Source organism: Hyperoodon ampullatus (assembly GCF_949752795.1).
Source record: "Hyperoodon ampullatus genome assembly, chromosome: 12".
NCBI lineage: Eukaryota > Metazoa > Chordata > Mammalia > Artiodactyla > Ziphiidae > Hyperoodon > Hyperoodon ampullatus.
The window spans coordinates 4245170-4263907 of NC_136925.1; positions in this window are offsets into that span (position 1 = coordinate 4245170).

Below are 18738 nucleotides of genomic sequence, written 5' to 3' on the forward strand. Positions count from 1 at the left end.
CCCCTTGGAATGCATTTTCCTCCCCAGCTGCCACCCCAGACCCAATAAAAGTCCCATCCATCCTTTGAGTGGCATTTTGAATACCCCTAATTCAACTGAGCCCACTTCAGAAGTGATCTACCCATCCTGTGAATTTTGCTGGCTCGTGAGGTAGAATTTCCACGTGGAATTTTATCAATTTTTTGTATTTAAGTGTTTAGGTGGTCATTGCATCACTTTTTCTAAATTGCAAATTTTTTAGAGTTCATTTCGGGATCTGTAACAAGCCAAGCATCCAGCATGTAGTAAGGGCTCACTACGTATTGTTTCAAATGAATTGGATTAAACTGAGACACTATTACCATTTGTCTGAGGGACGCTGAAGGCAGCACTTTGGTACAGTGTTGGAAAAGAGGATGAGGATAAATGCAAAAGACATTAAAGTGAAAGGTCTTACCAAGTTATTGAATGTCGCAAGCAAGCACTCTGTCACTCTTACCCTCTTGCACTTATCTAATACGATATGTATTCCCTTACTAGAATGAAGCTCTGTATGGGCAGGAACTTTGTTTAGGTCATCACTAAATCTACAGCACTTAGAAGAGTTCAAGAGATATCGTAGGCGCTCAATAATATTTGATGAGTGAATGAATGAATAAGGATGCAAAGGTGACAGTAAATTGTCTAGCTAAAAGGAGAGCAGCAGCATTAACAGATTAAGAAACAGGGGAGAAGGAATATGTTTGGAGAAAAGGTGATGATTTCAGTTTAGTTGGAATACAGAGATGGACATCCAAGCAAAAGACACTGAGGAAGCACTGAAAACTGACATTGGAATTTGAGAAACAATTCGGACTCAGATGAGTAGAACTGGAGCTTAGGACATAGATGTGATTGTCGAAGCCATAAGATTAGATGGTGTTGTGAAGGGAAGAATGCAGGAGATCTGCTCCGGCTTTTTCACTGGGAAGCACCCCTGCTCAGGGGCGGGGCTAAGAACCCAAGCATGAGTGAGAACTGGTCATAGAAGTAATGAGGAAACCAAGAATATTCTATGTTCTTTTCTTGACTAACCTCTCTACTATATTTGACATTATTGAATTTCTCTTCCCACTTGGTTTCACCATTTTTTTTACTGGTCCTACCTTCCTATCCCATATTATATGCTGTATATTTTTATTTCCTCAATATCTTTTGAATTTGTTCTACCTCCTTAACAGCCCCCCCCACCATAGTTGTAGTTCAGAAACATCATCATTTTTATCCAAATTCTTTAGCATCCTCCTGACTTGTCCTCCAGCTTCTGGGCCTGCCTATTTTGTCCTCCACTGGAATGATCTTTGTAAAATATGAATTGGATCAGGCCACTAAATGGCTCAGAATTCTTCAGCAGCTGCCCACGATCTATGTCACATTGTCCAAACCCTTGACCGACCTGGCTTCTACCTTCTTGAACAACTTTATCTCCCTCCCGCCCCACAGACTCTGCCATCCTCCACACCATACCAAGCCATTTGTAGTTTCCTGATTGCACCATGCTTCTCCCTGTGCCTTTGACATTTTCCAATCAACAGACTCCTAGCTTTTTAAAAACAGTCCAAGAATGGCCTTTTTAGAAGCTTCTCCTATTCCTAGTAGATTAAGATGTTTCCTCCACTCTGGCTCTCACCTGTTGTTTCATTGGCTGTCCTTCCACTGCCTTTATAGCCTCTTTGAGGACAAGGACCAGATTCTTTTAATGTTTGCATTCTCAGCATCTACCCCAGTGTCTAGCACGTGGCAGGTGAACGATAAATATTGATCAAATAAATGGATACACAGGAGGAGAGAGTTTCAAGGAGGAGGATGTGGTGATCAGAGAAGTTGGAACTGGCCTGACGTTAGGATTAGTTTACAGAGAAGTGATTCTGAGAGAACAGATTCAGCGAGAGGTTGAGACAGAAGCAAGATTATTGACCTGGGGCAACGGATACAGACCGTGCTTTCAGTAACTGTGATAGGGAAGCTAAGGTAGCTTGGTGGAGTAGCAGGTTTGGGGAAGCTTTGATTTTTTAATTTTAACTTAATTTAATTTTAATTTTTGTTTAGTTTTGGATGAAGAAGAATCAGCATAAGCGAGTGACCCAATAAAAAGGGAGCTGATGCCAATTCAAGAAAAAGGATAAATTAACAGGAGAACGTTCCGTAGGAAAAGGAGGCAGAGATGGACTCAAAGGCACATGGTGGAGTGACCTTTGTGATGAGCTATCCAATATCTAGTACCCCTGTGGTAACTTCCTTGAACTTCAAGTACAGTAAGTCCCCTACATACGAACGAGTTCCATTCCAAGAGTGCGTTTGTAAGTCCAATTTATTCTTAAGTCCAACAAAGTTAGCCTAGGTACCCAACTCACACAATTGACTATATAGTACTGTACTGTAATAGGTGTATAATACTTTTCACACAAATAATACATAAAAAACAAACACAAAAATAAAGAAACATTTTTAACCTTACAATACAGTACCTTGAAAAGCACAGTAGTCCAGTACAACAGCTGGCACACAGGGGCTGGCGTCGAGTGAAGAGGCAAGAAGAGTTATTGACTGGAGGAAAGAGAGGAGGTGGGAGGTGGTAGAGCTGAAGGATCATCAGCAACAGGAGACGGAGGGCAAGCTGCAATTTCACTCACACCTGATGCTGACGGCACAGGTTCTGGTTCCTTGCTGGATTCAATTATATCTACCCTCTTGAAAAAGTGATCCAGTGATGTCTGGGTAGTAGCTCTTTTCTTCTCTTCATAGATGACACGGTAGCACTGGATTGCATTCTGAATGGCTGCTGCATTCTTCATGTACCATTCTACATTCGGGTCCTGTGCCTCAAAAACTAATGGTGCCGGGGCCTCCCTGGTGGCGCAGTGGTTGAGAGTCCGCCTGCCGATGCAGGGGATACGGGTTCGTGCCCCGGTCTGGGAGGATCCCATATGCCGCGGAGCGGCTGGGCCCGTGAGCCATGGCTGCTGAGCCTGCGCATCCGGAGCCTGTGCTCCGCAACGGGAGAGGCCACAACAGTGAGAGGCCCGCGTACCACAAAAAAAAAAAAAAAAAAAAAAAAAAAAAAACTAATGGTGCCTCCTCAAATACAGAAAATCCCCCTTGCCATTTCCTGCAACGTGCATCTCTTCAGTTCTTCAGTTACTTCTTCTTCCTCTTGTCTCTCTTCGTCCTTTCTCTGGGCCTCCAGTTCCATCAGGTCTTCATTAGTAAGCCCCTCGTGTTGCAAAGCAAGGAGCTCCATGAAGTCATCCTCTTGCAGATCGATACAAAAGCACAACCACTTGTAGCGGATGCACGCACATGACAATATATGCCAGACATGGGAACTAACTTACGTGATTGGACATGCGGACACATGTTCACGTCTTTGAAAGTTCACAATTTGAAGGTTTATAGGTAGGGGACTTATGTACCTTTTTCCAAGTTCAATGCTTCCAGCTGAGTAATTCCACAGAGCACTATTCCCATTGCATTTTATGTGGATAGCATAGAACACAGTTCCAGAAGAGAAATCTATAGGGATCAGGCCTCCTGAAACTGTATAATTGGACAATGCTGCCTGGGTACCCCAAATCCTATATGCAATGGGGAAATTTGACTCCACCCTGTTTCTAGAAATAGAGTATGGGGTTCAAGCCTAAAATAGCATGAACTTATCACCCGACTGATTTAGGGAAGGCATTTCATCTCATTTAGACCAGTGAGATATGAGAGGAGTTTTCTTTAGACTTTTGAAAAAGAAGCTGCTTTGCTCTTCTGAGTGAAGTTCTGGAAGCAACTCTCTTTCTCTGCTGAATGTGCAAGATGAAGCATGAGGTGCTGGAGCTTCTGCAGCCATCTCATGACCCCGAGGGGCCCTCACCTTAACCGGAAGTTGCTGTCAGTATTCTGTCCTCTCTCTGGACCTCCACTTACATAAACCTGTAATTCCTCTTTATTGTTTTAAGCCAGTAATCAGTACAAATGGAACTGTGATAACCTCAGAAAAAGAATATGTATCCTACTTCCTCTCAGACCAGATAGGGTGAAGATGCAGAGAAATGTGAAGATTTTTGGGTTTTTTTGCTAACATCTATGTGTGTGTTTTCTATGTGCCAGACAATATATTTAACAGTTTACGCTCTTTCTTTGACATAGCCTCACCATGGTCCTGTGAGAATTATTATCCCCATTTTATATAAGTAAACTGAGTCTGTAAGAAATTTAGTGGTGGGCTGGGTCCCTTGGCAGAAAGGAGCAGAATTCACAGCTGAGGGGCGTGCAGTCCAGGCCTGAGAGGTCCAGGCCTGAGAGGCTGCCGTAGCTGCCCTTAGCCATCAGGCTAGATCTCTGCGATTTTCTCAGGAAACAGGCAGCATGCAGGGATGGAAAGCAGTGCCTGAGGGGCGTGGAAAAAGAATGGAGCCTATTTGAGATATTTGAAAGAACTGCTGAGCAAGAGAGAGGCTCTGGATATGTGTGTATAACTGACTCACTTTGCTGTATAGCAGAAATTAACACAACATTGTAAATCAACTATACTTCAATAAAATAAAAGTTTTTTTAAAAGAGAGAAGCTCTGGAAATATCAAATCTGTGTTCCACAGATAACCTTGAACAGCATAATGAGGAAAAACTGGAAATTGCCCCTTGACCGTGCATCAAACTTATCTTCATATCAAAAGTATTGAACGGAGAAGACGTGAAGGTCACCAGGTCACATTCAACCCCCTCACTTTGGACGTGTGGGACCAGAGCTCCATGGGGACGCTGCAGAATCAGGGTAAAGACAAAAGTCTGTGAAACTCACAGCTGACTAATTCTCCCAGGAACTTGGTTCCCCCATCCAAGATTTTTCTGGAGACCACATTTCAAATAAATGGGCCAGACATGGGTGGCATTTACAGGGAAAACTAGGCAGGGGTCCAACCCGTTACTCTGTTTATAGGGTCTTAGCTTGTCAGTGGCATGGAAGCACTGATTGATAACAGGAACTCCGCTTTTTTTTTTTTTTTTTTTTTACTACATTTCCTTTCTTTCGGGAAAATACCCTCTCTTTAGTTTTGTCTCCACTTTTTGCTTTCATATTCTTTTTCCTGTGCCTGGTGGTGGGAAAAGCACAAGACGCTTTTACTGTGCCCGGTGGTAGGAAATTCAGGGCTGCGTTCCTCCCCAGCTGCTGCCTGTGCCATCTCGTCGGGGATGCTTGCTGGCTTACCCCAGAGCTGTAGGATGTGAATAGAGGGGGGCGTCCAATGAAATACTGTACCATCAAGTCCTGTGTGGAAAGCAGATTTGGGATTTCAGAGACTTCTAGTCTTTGCCCTTAAAAATGATTTTCAGAGATGGCTAAAGATAGAGATGGTTTACTTATCAATATAGGAAGTACAAAAAACTGAAAAAGAGGTAACATATTGCTGGACAGAATCATGATTTGAAATGAGTTTGACAGACTTGGATATAGAATAAAACGAATAAGATATGGCTTAGTAAGGATGAATAGAAAGGCTGGAAGCTGAATTGCAGCTTGTTATAGCTGTATAGATCCTGCTTTGGAGTCAAAGAATTAATAGAATGAATTCAAATTGGGGAACATGGCCCTTAACAGTCGCTCGTATAGAAAATCTCTGGAAAAGTTTTCGTTGACTTCAAGTTGATACAAACCGTGGCCTTTACTGGTTAGAGATCAAAGGAGCAAACAAGATCCACTGGATTTGGGCTGGCTTGAGCGCACTTGAACATGGGGGTCTGTTCTGGACGACCCATCTTAAGAGGGATGCCAACAATTCCATGACCTCCAGAAAAATGAATCAGGGCCATAGGAGGAGTTGGGAAATCACAAAGAATGATTAAATAAATTAGGGATGTTACACTGAAGAAAAGAAGACTTAGGAAGAAGGAGTAGCAGTCTTTAAATAGCTGAAGAGCAGTGATGTATAAGGAATTGGATTTATTCCACACGTCTCCCGAGGGCAGAGAGGGCGGCAGCTAGTGGAACCCACAGGGAGGCAGGCAGGAATTCCATTTAAGAGAGAACACCTGAATATTTGGATCAGTCTGTAAATGGAATGAGTTATCTGGTGAATTAATGAGAAACGGAATTAAATGATCTCCAAGTCCCTTCAACTCGAAGATTTAGGGATTTATGATCGTTCAAATCATGTCAAGTTCATGCACAGAGACCACTACTAACCTGGTGTAAATAGACTTTCAGGGTTTTCCATGCATATTTACACATATTATTTATTCATAGTCTGCATATTTTTTCTGAATAAAATAAGGACTCTTCTGTGTATACTGATTATGATCTGATATTTTCTCTTAACATATAGTAAACATGCATTATTACATGGTGTGGATGCTACCTAACCATGCAACTAGCCCCCTATTTTGGGACACTTACATTGTATCCAATTTTTAAATGATTACAGATAATCATATAATAAACCTTTATACTACCTTCTCTTCAGCAAAAAGGGACTCCTCTTTAAGGAAAAAAGGTTTCATGACTGTATCAAACAAACCAAAAATCAAACCAAATAAATGAGCTAACTCTTGACATTTTGAAAGCATCTAATTTTCCTTATAATTTTACTTAGCCTGGAAACATTTTGAGGCAGGAATTCTGGCTCTTAAATGTTCTGTGCAGCAGGGAACACACCAATCATTTCGTAAGGTCTTATTTTTTTTCCATTTATAAAATTGTCCCCTTCATGTTAAAATTGCCTCAGGGTTCAAGTACACAATATAAAACATTTAATTAAAATATATAAAGCAGAACACTAGAATGGTAGCATAATCAATGTTAATGACAATATGAAAATATAATAGTGACTTTTGAAAACGTCAGAGAAAACCCTAGGTTAGTTTTAAAATATAGGATATGAAGTATTTCAAATTACAGTTCCACATAATAAGTTAGAGTACCACACATGACCACATTAGATACAAATTGCATTATTTTAAAATAATGCTGTTTACTTTCCCTATTTATATCATGTCACAATTCTGAGATAAGTGCACCCTAAGCAAAACACTTAAATCAAGAGGGTTTTTGGCCCCAAGATCAAAAAGCAGATGTGGATAGGTATGAGCACATTTGAAAGAGTTTCCCTTGGCAAATAACGATCGTTTTTGTCAATTCAAGTCCTCTCATTTTTGTGCTCTGTGATTTGGTTAGACAAGTGCTTGTGGAAAACATTTTATTTGCAAATAAAGCCCTTTAGCATTTATAGTGCAGCCCTAAGCCCAAAGCTGAGACAAACCTGCTTTTTCCAAATAATTTTTAAAAAATGTTTAAGGCAGGCAATGCTCATAGAAATCTCTAAAGATGATTAAGCAAGCCTGAAGATGAGCTATGATTCAAGATGGCAACATCTCCAGGAGGAAAAAGCTCCCCATTATCTGAGAAGGCTTTCTCTGGGCTAAGCACTCAATGAAGGAAACAAGTTGACCAAGAAAGAAATCGTAAGTAAAACAAAAAGCCACCTGGGAGAGCTCTAAAGGGAACTGTCCTAAGGCTTTGAGGCAGCCTGATCTAAATCACATAGTTACTTTCTTTGGGGTAATTTTTTTTTTTTTAAAGAAATCTCATTGTTTGAGAATATATGGCCCCAGAATAAGTCTTCTGGGGCCATATATTCTCCATCCCTAGCAGAGAGGTGCGATCTCTATGTTACCATGGAAATCAGACTTTTAGTCCTTGGCCTCGGAGGTAATTTCTACTTGTTGTAATTTCCCAAGTTAGTAGAAGTCATCCTTGCAGATAACAATCTCCAGGGACCTGGCACCACGAGATCTACCCAGTGCCCTCCATGGAGTTTGTCAAGCTGAGGATGAAGACACGCCACTTACTCTGCTCTCATTTCTTGCAGCCCAGTCACTATGACTGTAGCCTGACTTGACAGCAGCTGAGAAGAGGTCGTTCGGGACATGGATTGTTTTGAACGTTAAAAGATTTAGGGAAAGGAAGAAGGGAGGGACAGAAATGTGAGGGAGAAGAAAAAAGGAGCAAAAGTGTGTTACCTCAGTGTGTAGTAAAGAATTAACTGCACCCGAAAGGGAGGTCTGGCTTTTTCCCTTGGTCCCTGGGAGGTGACCTCTGAACCCTTGGAATGTCGTGTCTGATCAGAGTGTCTGAGGGCCATGGGCCACACCAATACTCCAACAATGTGATTAAGGGTGGAGGCTTTGGGTCACGTGGCACCAGCTAGACGTCCAGAGGGGCTGGATACTGAGGTCAGCAATATGGGTGGTCATTCATGTCTATGTAACTGAGCTCCCATAAAAACTCTGGACACCAAGGCTTAGGTAAGCTTTGCTGGTTGGCAATAATTTGTGCTCACTGTCTCACATTGTTCCTGGAAATGTTAATGCTTTCCACACTCCAGTTGGACGTTCTTGAGTTTAGAACTCTCCTGGACTCTTCCCCATGCATCTCTTCCATTGGCTCACTTTCATCTGTACTGTTTTACTGAAATATGTCATAACCATGGTTTAACATGTATAACAACTTTCAGTAAGTTTTGTGCGTCTTGCTAGCAAAATATTGAAACTGAAGTTGGCCTTGGGGCCCCCCAAACTTGAACTTGTTGTCTGCATGAGGGTGGTCTTGTGGACTGTTCCCTAGCTCTGCACTCAGCAGCCACCCAGTTGCCCCCATTGTCCCTCATAATGACCGGCCTATGAGTTGTCATATTCTCCTCTGCCACATCCCCTCTTTGACCCCCATCTCACTGCTCTATAACCCAGCATGTCCACTGCTATATAAGATCGCCCACCAAAATATTGCTCCTTAACCTTTCACTATTCCCCCTCCAGGAGGAATCATCTGTCCCAGCCTGGCTGCTCCCCCTCTGGTTTCCCTCCTACCTGAATATACTGTCTTTACTCAGGCGGCTTCCCTTGCCCTGAGTGTCCCTGTCCCCTCATCTCATCCAAATCCTACTTGTATGAACATTTAAAAAGAGAGGAGGAAAAACTACAATGTCTTGGAAAATTCATTTGAAATCAAGGTTAATCATATACTCGTAGGATCCAAGGAGAGATAATATTCTATAGCAGAAGGTAATGGAATATAAACAATACTGGGTATTGCCAGAATCCAAGCTACAAAAGTCTTATGTCTATTTCTCAGAGTGAGCATAATTTGCTGATATTTTATTCTACCAAGGATCCTCATTACCCCAATGATGAGTGTTGTGATTAGTCCTCTGTGCTCACACCAGTGTTTTCCTCACACCTGGACAACCGGATGGTCGTAGTAGATCGTTTGGGACTTCACCTGCTCCAGGTTAATTATGTTTCTGGATTTGAGGTCTTTTTGATTGAAACATTATTTGTGTCACTCCCAATTTTCTGAATGTATTCCTTTCTTTTCTTTGTATAGATAAAAAGAATAAAATAAAAATACAGAGTTACACAGTTGTAACCCAATAACACTGAAACATAGAGACATACAAACTACTTAGAACCATCACACCTTTTGAGTTTCTGACAAGACCATCATGATATTTCTTTGATCACCTACATAACATGCACAGCCATATCTCTAGAGGCTCAGGTGGGACTAGGTGACAACAGAGATTGGTCATTTATAGTCCAGAGGATACACACTTGCTCAAAGCTGCACACTACTGCAAACTATCCAATAATGGTTTTATTGTATGATTTACATTATAAATACAAGAGTAGAGTTACTAAATGGACAATCATTCAAAGGTCCTTTTGAAACAATTCCATGTCAGGATTGCTTTCAGTTATGTAATAAATGATCTTGTACCATTTCTGTACTTGTTTGTTCACGAACAAAGCATCTTTACCATATTCTTAAAAAATCCTTTTCACCTCTGTGGGGAAATAAAGTTCTTAAAATGTCATGTCCTGACTTTAGTGGGATGTTCACAGATTTTTCCTGCTGCCCTTTCATCTCAATATAGACAGAGGGGTGAGACACCTAAAAAGAGCAAGTTACTTGGCCTTGGACCACCTGGGAGTTCTGATGGGTAGCCCTGTCCTTGTGTTTAGGAAAACCCCAGTTCTTCAGCTCTACGGAGGAAGCTTTAACACAGCGTACCCACCTCTTTTCATTTCAGAGCTGCTCCAAACTTCACGTGTCCTTAGGCAACTGTCAGGTTTCTCAGATAATGTATGAACAGCTGTCAGGTTTTTGCTAAGCTCACCACTGCCTCAAACACAGTTCAACTCATCCTCTCTCTCAAGGGGGCTCTTTCTAGCATATTTCTTCCTCCATCATCATCAGCTGGCCTCTTCATTCCCCTGCCCCTGCCTAGCCTCTTCCACACCTCTGACACCCAGAATAACGCTTCTCCTTGCCTCACCTCCCCAACCTTGCAGTCCTTCAAAGCAAGCCCCAATAACCTCCTCCATCAGGAAGGCCCCTCTGTGAAAACGCCTTCTAATTTTAGTTTCTCACCTCTCTGACCTCCAAAGAACTCATATTCATACACTCATAAAATGTTTAGTTGTAAGGAACTTGGGAGGCTTTTCAATTCAGCCTCCCTCCAAATGCAGGAATTCATCTTGGCCTGTGTCTGAATTGGGAGGAAAGCACACTGCTCTCGCAGCCACCCAGTGTGCCTTTGGGCAGCTGTCTTGTTAGGAGTTCTCCCTTACACCGAGGAATTGTCTGCTACCTGCAGCCTTGGTTTGTCCTCTATAGCAAAATCAAATACAATGAAGTCACAATTCACGGAGTATTTTCATTTTAAAGTAAGCAGACGATACTATATATGAAATAGATAACTAATAAGGACCTACTGTGTAGCACAGGGAACTCTACTCAATACTCTGTAATGGCTTATACAGAAAAGAATCTAAAGAAGAGTGGATGTATGCTTATGTATAACTGATTCACTTTGCTGTACACCTGAAACTAACACAACATTGTAAATCAACTATACTCCCCCAATAAAAATTTAAAAAAATAAAGTAAGCAGACGAGGTCAATATTACCCTTGAAAATTCCAGTCATCTCCCAGATATTATAGTAAATATGGTTTTGTATACATAGTACCATCTTTGAGAAAATCCGTCATGGCCAGTTTTCCCTCCATTTTTGGAACAGATTTCTATTTCTTTGGCTGAACAGTGGTGGTAGTTGTTGACAAGCAATTAAAGGCCATTTATATATAAAACACCTGTTTTTTAATACTACCATCACATTAATATAGAGGGAGTCTCACAAGACATCTGAGACTAGTCGAGATGATGTTGGTATACATTCCCTGCAGGACACACCTCTTTCCTGTCATGCATGATGGGCTTCACATATTTAATGGCAACTCTCCCCAATTATCTGTGTTGCTTTTGTCACTTTGATGATCCCTGCTGCCTCCTGATGCTCCTCAGTGCTTTTGTTCTTTTAGCAGACAACTCTGATGTTGATGTTGCGAACTTTCTGGGTTTTCTGAGAAAGAGCATAGCTCCAGGTTTAGAAATTTTTAGTTTGGGTGACAGTAGGACAGCCAAGCAGAGACTGTCCAGGAGGCAGACAGACAGGTAAAGTATTAGAGCTAAAATTCACGCAAGAGATCAGAAATGAAAACCTGTAAATTTGGAACCACTCTCAGGACGGTGACCGTCTTGGCTTCCCAATTAGATTATATACTTTCTGGGGGCAGGACTCCTCCATGTATTTCTCTAAAGCCTCACATCATGATAGCAGCTCAGCAAGAACTAAACAAGTATTTGCTCAGTTACAAGTCAATCCAAGTTCTAGGGAGCCCAGAATATAAAAACAAGTAATTTAGAAAAGAAAAAAAAAGGGGGGGGGGTATTGTTGAACATGTTACATTTTTATGAACAACAGAATCTCTTTCCTCTCCAACCCACCTCTAGACAGGCACGCAGGCCCACACACACACACTGCCCACATGGTCCTTGAAAGCTGGTCTGTGCAGAATCCCTCGGGTGTGGGAAGGGGGAAGGGTAAGCGGGGATCTCCGCTTCACCTCTACCAAAGAAGCCCTGTGTTTAACCTACTGTTCACACTGAGCCTCCTGGCAAGAATTCCTTTAACAAAAGCATTTGCAAGAGGTAATATCTGGAAGAAGAAGGAGAAGGAGAAGGAGAAGACAAGCAAAAACTATGAGATTTCAGCACCACCAGACCAGCTTTGCAACAAATGCTAATGGAACTTCCCTAGGTAGCAAAAAAAAGGCCACAACTAGAAACAAGAAAATTATGAATGGAAAAGTTCACCAGTAAAGGGAAACTTACAGTAAAGGTAGAAAATCATCCACACAAAAATATATCAAAACCAGCAATCATGAGAAGAGGAGAGTACAAATGCAGGATATTGGAAATGCATTTGAAATTAAAAGACCAGCAACTTAGAACAATCTTGTTTATATGTAGACTGCTATACCAAAACCTCATGGTAACTGCAAACCTAAAATCTACAATAGATACACACACACACACAAGAATAAGGAATCCAAAGACAACAGTAAAGTTAGTCATCAAATCACAAGAGAGCAGAAAAGTACTAGAGCTCAATAATGAATTTGGTAAAGTTGCAGGAAACAAAATTAATACACAGAAATCCCTTTCATTTCTACACTAAAAATGAAAGATCAGAAGGAGAAATTTTAAAAATGATCCCATTTAACGTCACACTAAAAAGAATAAGATACCTAGGCATAAACCTACCTAAGGAGGCAAAAAAACCTGTACTCTGAAAAACTATAAGATGCTGATGAAAGAAATAGAAGATAACACAAACAGATGGAAAGATATACCATGTTCTTAGATTGGAAGAATCAATAGGCAGGCTACAGATTCAAATTACCAATGACATTTTTCACAGAACTAGAACTAAAAAATTTTAAATTTGTATGGAGACACAAAAGACCCTGAATAGCAAAAGCGATCTTGAGAAAGAAAAATGGAGCTGGAGGAATCAGCCTAACTGACTTCAGACTATACTACAAAGCTACAGTAATCAAAACATTATGGTACTGACACAAAAACAGAAATACAGACAAATGGAAAAGAATAGAAAGCCCAGATATAAATCCATGCACCTATAGTCAATTAATCTATGACAAAGGAGGCAAGAATATACAATGGAAAAAAGACAGTCTATTCAATAAATAGGGCTGGGAAAACTGGACAGCTACATGTAAAAGAATGAAATTAGAACAGTCTCTAACACCATACAAAAAAATAAACTCAAAATGGATTAAAGACCTAAATGTAAGACCAGATACTATAAAACTCTTAGAGGAAAATATAGACGGAACACTCTTCGGCATAAATCGCATAATATTGTTTTCAATCCGTCTCCTAGAAAAAAACAAAAATAAACAACTGGGACCTAATTAAACTCAAAAGCTTTTGCACAGCAAAGGAAACCTTAAATGAAACAAAAAACAACCCATAGAATGGAAGAAAATATTTGCAAACAAAGCGACCAACAAGGGATTAATCTCCAAAATTTACAAACAGCTCATGCAGCTCAATATAAAAAAAAAAAACAACCCAATCAAACAATGAGCAGCACACCTAGAGGGGCAGAGTCAAGATGGCGTACTAGGAGGATGCGGAACTCGTGTCTCCTCACAACCCCCTAGCAGGCCCCGGAGGGGGACCACGGACAACCAAGGGGATGGGAGGGACCCCCAGCAAATGGGTAGGATGTGGGGCATGGGGGGAGTGAAGTGGGAGGAGAAGTGGAGGAGGGACGGGACGGGCACCCCTGAGGGGCAGCTGGGGGAGGGGAAAAGGGGGAAACTGGGGAACCACTGGGAGGGCAGATGATCACAGGGGAGAATGGCCAGGTTTCCCCTGCCCACTTAGGCCTCCAGGAACCTGCTGAGATCCTGGGCCTGATCCTCTGCCCACCTAGGCCCCCTCCAGCCACGTGGGTCCTGAGGGAGTGGGACGGAGGGAAGGGGGAGCAAAAGTAAAGGCTGGACCTCCGGAACCGGCACCCCTGAGGGGTGGCTGGGGGAGGGGAGGAGTTCCTACACCCAGCGGGACCCACCCATGGTTAGGGGTCCAGCAGTGATGGGGGAGACCGTGGGGGAGATTGGGGAGGGGCACAGAGGAATGGAAGGGAACGCGGCCAGTGCTCTCCCTGTCCACTTAGGCACCAAGGAGCCTGTTGGGCTCCCGGGCCTAATACTCTGCCCTCCGAGCCTCCCTCCTGCAGCACAGAACCCAAGCCCCGCCCCTACAGCCCCACCCAGGGCCTCACCTCTACACTGGGAGACCCTTTCCAACGAGCTGGGCCTAAACCCCATCCACACACCCTCACTCAGGGACTTAGCTCCAAACTCCTGAACTCCACACTCCAGAGGCCCTCCTTTTGACATGTTGCCTCTCCCCTTCCACTCAGGTCCTAAGCAGAGGCCCCGCCCCACGCTTGAACGTCGCCCCGCCAACGCCTCGCCCCACGCTCAAACATCAGCCCCGCCCCACCTAGGTTCCACCCCAATCTAAACTCTGCCCCTGCCTAAGTTCCACCCCTGCCTAAACTCCGTCCCCATAACCAAGGCTTTTTTTTTTTTTTCTTTTCTCCACTTTTAGATTGGGGTTCTGTTTTAACTTGTCGATTCAGTGTTGTTGATTCTTTCATATTTTTATTTATTCTAATATATCTTTTATTTTTCTAATCTTATTTTATTCTGTATACTTTGTTATTGTTCTCTCCTTTTGGCTTGTACCACCCTTTTCTTTTTTTTTTCCTTTTTTCTGTTGTGGTTTTATTTTACCTTGTTGCAGTTGTCTCAATTACAGTTTTATTTTTCCTAATATAATTTTTATCTTTCTAATTCTATTTTGTTTTTTATTCTTTGATATTGTACAGCTCCTTTTTTCTTTCTTTCTTCTTTTTTTTTTTTTTTTTTTAACCACGGCACAAAGCTTGCAGGATCTTGGCTCCCAGGCCAGAGGTCAGGCTGAGCTCCTGTGGTGGGAGCTCCAAGTCCAAAGTGCTGGACTAACAGAGAACCTCAGACCCCAGGGAATATCAATTGGAGTGAGGCCTCCCAGAGGTCTTCATGTCAACACCAAGACCCAGCTCTATCCAACTGCCTGCAAACTCCAGTACTGGATGTCTCAGGTCAAACAACCAGTGAGACAGGAATAAAGCACCGCACATCAAAAAAAAAAAAAAAAATGAAACAACAAAAAAATATGTTACAGATGAAGGAGCAAAGTAAAAACCAACAAGAGCAAATAAATGAAGATGAAATAGGCAAGCTACCTGAAAAAGAATTCACAGTAATGATAGTAAAGATGACCCAAAATCTCGGGAAAAGAATGGAGAAAATACAAGAAACATTTAACAAGGATCTAGAAGAACTAAAGAGCAAACAAACAGTGATGAACAACACAATTACTGAAATTAAAAATATTCTAGAAGGAATCAATAAAAGAATAACTGAGGCAGAAGAATGGATAAGTGAGCTGGAAGATAAAATAGGGGAAATAACTGCCAGGGAGCAGAATAAAGAAAAAAGAATTCAGGACAGTCTCAGAGACCTCTGGGACAACATTAAATGCACCAACATTCAAATTAGAGTGGTCCCAGCAGAAGAGAAAAAGAAAGGGTCTGAGAAAATATTTGAAGAGATTATAGTCGAAAACTTGCCTAACATGGGAAAGGAAATAGTCAATCAAGTCCAGGAAGCACAGAAAGTACCATACAGGATGAACCCAAAGAGAAACATGCCAAGAAACATATTAATCAAATTATCAAAAAATAAATACAAAGAAAAAAATATTAAAAGCAACAAGGGAAAAGCAAAAATTAACATACAAGGGAATCCCCATAAGGTTAACAGCTGATGTTTCAGCAGAAACTCTTCAAGCCAGAGGGGAGTGGCAGGACATATGTAAAGTGTTGAAGGGAAAAACCTACAACCAAGATTACTCTACCCAGCAAGGATCTCATTCAGATTCAATGGAGAAATTAAAACCTTTACAGATAAGCAAAAGTTAAGAGAATTCAGCACCAACAAACCAGCTCTACAACAAATGCTAAGGGAACTTCTCTAGGCAGGAAACACAAGAGAAAGAAAAGACCTACAAAAACAAACCCAAAACAACTAAGAACATGGTAATAGGAACATACACATCGATAATTATCTTAAGTGTAAATAGATTAAATACTCCAACCAAAAGACATAGACTGGCTGAATAATACAAAAACAAGACCCTTATATATGCTGTCTACAAAAGACCCACTTCAGGGCTTCCCTGGTGGTGCAGTGGTTGAGAGTCCGCCTGCCGATGCAGGGGACATGGGTTCGTGCCCCGGTTCGGGAAGATCCCACATGCCGCGGAGCGGCTGGGCCCGTGAGCCATGGCTGCTGAGCCTGCACATCTGGAGCCTGTGCTCCGCAACGGGAGAGGCCACAACAGTGAGAGGCCCGCGTACCGCAAAAAAAAAAAACCAAAAAAAAAAACCCACTTCAGACCTAGGGACACATACAGACTGAAAGTGAGGGGATGGAGAAAGATATTCCATGAAAAAGGAAATCAAAAGAAAGCTGGAGTAGCAATTCTCATATCAGACAAAATAGACTTTAAAATAAAGACTACTAGAAGAGACAAAGAAGGACACTACATACTAATCAAGGGATCAATCCAAGAAGAAGATATAACAATTGTAAATATTTATGCACCCAACACAGGAGCCCCACAATACATAAGGCAAATGGTAACAGCCATAAAAGGGGAAATTGACAGTAACACAATAATAGTAGGGGACTTTAACACCCCACTTTCACCAATGGACAGATCATCCAAAATGAAAATAAATAAGGAAACACAAGCTTTAAATGACACATTAACAAGATGGACTTAATTGATATTTATAGGCTATTCCATACAAAAACAACAGAATACACTTTCTTCTCAAGTGCTCATGGAACACTCTCCAGGATAGGCCATATCTTGGGTCACATATCAAGCCTTGGTAAATTTAACAAAATTGAAATTGTATCAAGTATCATTTCTGACCCAAAGCTATGAGACTAGATATCAATTACAGGAAAAAAACTGTAAAAAATACAAACACATGGAGGTTAAACAATACACTACCAAATAAGTAAGAGATCAGTGAAGAAATCAAAGAGGAAGTCGAAACATACCTAGAAACAAATGACAATGAAAACATGACGGCACAAAACCTATGGGATGCAGCAAAAGAGGTTCTCAGAGGGAAGTTTATAGCAATACAATCCTACCAGAAACAAGAAAAATCTCAAATAAAAAACCTAACCTTACACCTAAAGCAATTAGAGAAAGAAGAATAAAAGAAACCTAAGGTTAGCAGAAGGAAAGAAATCATAAAGATTAGATCAGAAATAAATGGAAAAAATGAAGGAAATGATAGCAAAGATCAATAAAACTAAAAGCTGGTTCTTTGAGAAGATAAACAAAACTGATAAACCATTAGCCAGACTCATCAAGAAAAAAAGGGAGAAGACTCAAATCAATAGAATTAGAAATGAAAAAGGGGAAGTAACAACTGACACTGTAGAAATACAAAGGTTCATGAGAGATTACTATAAGCAACTGTATGCCAATAAAATGGACAACCTGGAAGAAATGGACAAATTCTTAGAAAAGCACTACCTTCCGAGACTGAACCAGGAAGAGATAGAAAATATAAACTGATCAATCACAGGCACTGGAATTGCAACTGTGATTAAAAATCTTCCAACAAACAAAAGCCCAGGACCAGATGGCTTCACAGGTGAATTCTATTAAACCTTTAGAGAAGAGCTAACACTTGTCCTTCTCAAACTCTTCCAAAATATGGCAGAGGGAGGAACACTCCCAAACTCATTCTACAAGGCCACCGTCATCCTGATACCAAAACCAGACAAAGATGTCACAAAAAAGAAAACTGCAGACCAATATCTCTGATGAACATAGATGCAAAAATTGTCAACAAAATACTAGCAAACAGAATCCAACAGCACGTTAAAAGGATCATACACCATGATCAAGTGGGGTTTATCCCAGGAATGCAAGGATTCTTCAATATACAAAAATCAATCAATGTGATTCACCATATTAACAAACTGAAGGATTAAAAATCATATAATAATCTCAATAGATGCAGAAAAAGCTTCTGACAAAATTCAACACCCATTTATGATAAAAACTCTCCAGAAAGTAGGCATAGAGGGAACTTTCCTCAACATAATAAAGGCCATATATGAAAAACCCACAGCCAACATCATTGTCAATGGTGAAAAACTGAACCCACTTCCTCTAAATCAGGAACAAGACAAGATGGCCCACTCTCACCACTATTATTCAACACAGTTTTGGAAGTTTTAGCCACAGCAATCAGAGAAGAAAAAGAAATGAAAGGAATCCAAATTGGAAAAGAAGAAGTAAAGCTGTCACTGTTTGCAGATGACATGATACTATACATAGAGAATCCTAAAGATGCTACCAGAAAACTGCTAGAGCTAATCAATGAATTTGGTAGAGTAGCAGGATACAAAATGAATGCACAGAAATCTCTTCCATTCTTATACACTAATGATGAAAAATCTGAAAGAGAAATTAAGGAAACACTCCCATTTACCACTGCAACAAAAAGAATAAAATACCTAGGAATAAACCAACATAAGGAGCCAAAGACCTGTATGCAGAAAATTGTAAGACACGGATGAAAGAAATTAAAGATGACACAAACAGATGGAGAGATATAGAATGTTCTTGGACTGGAAGAATCAACATTGTGAAAAT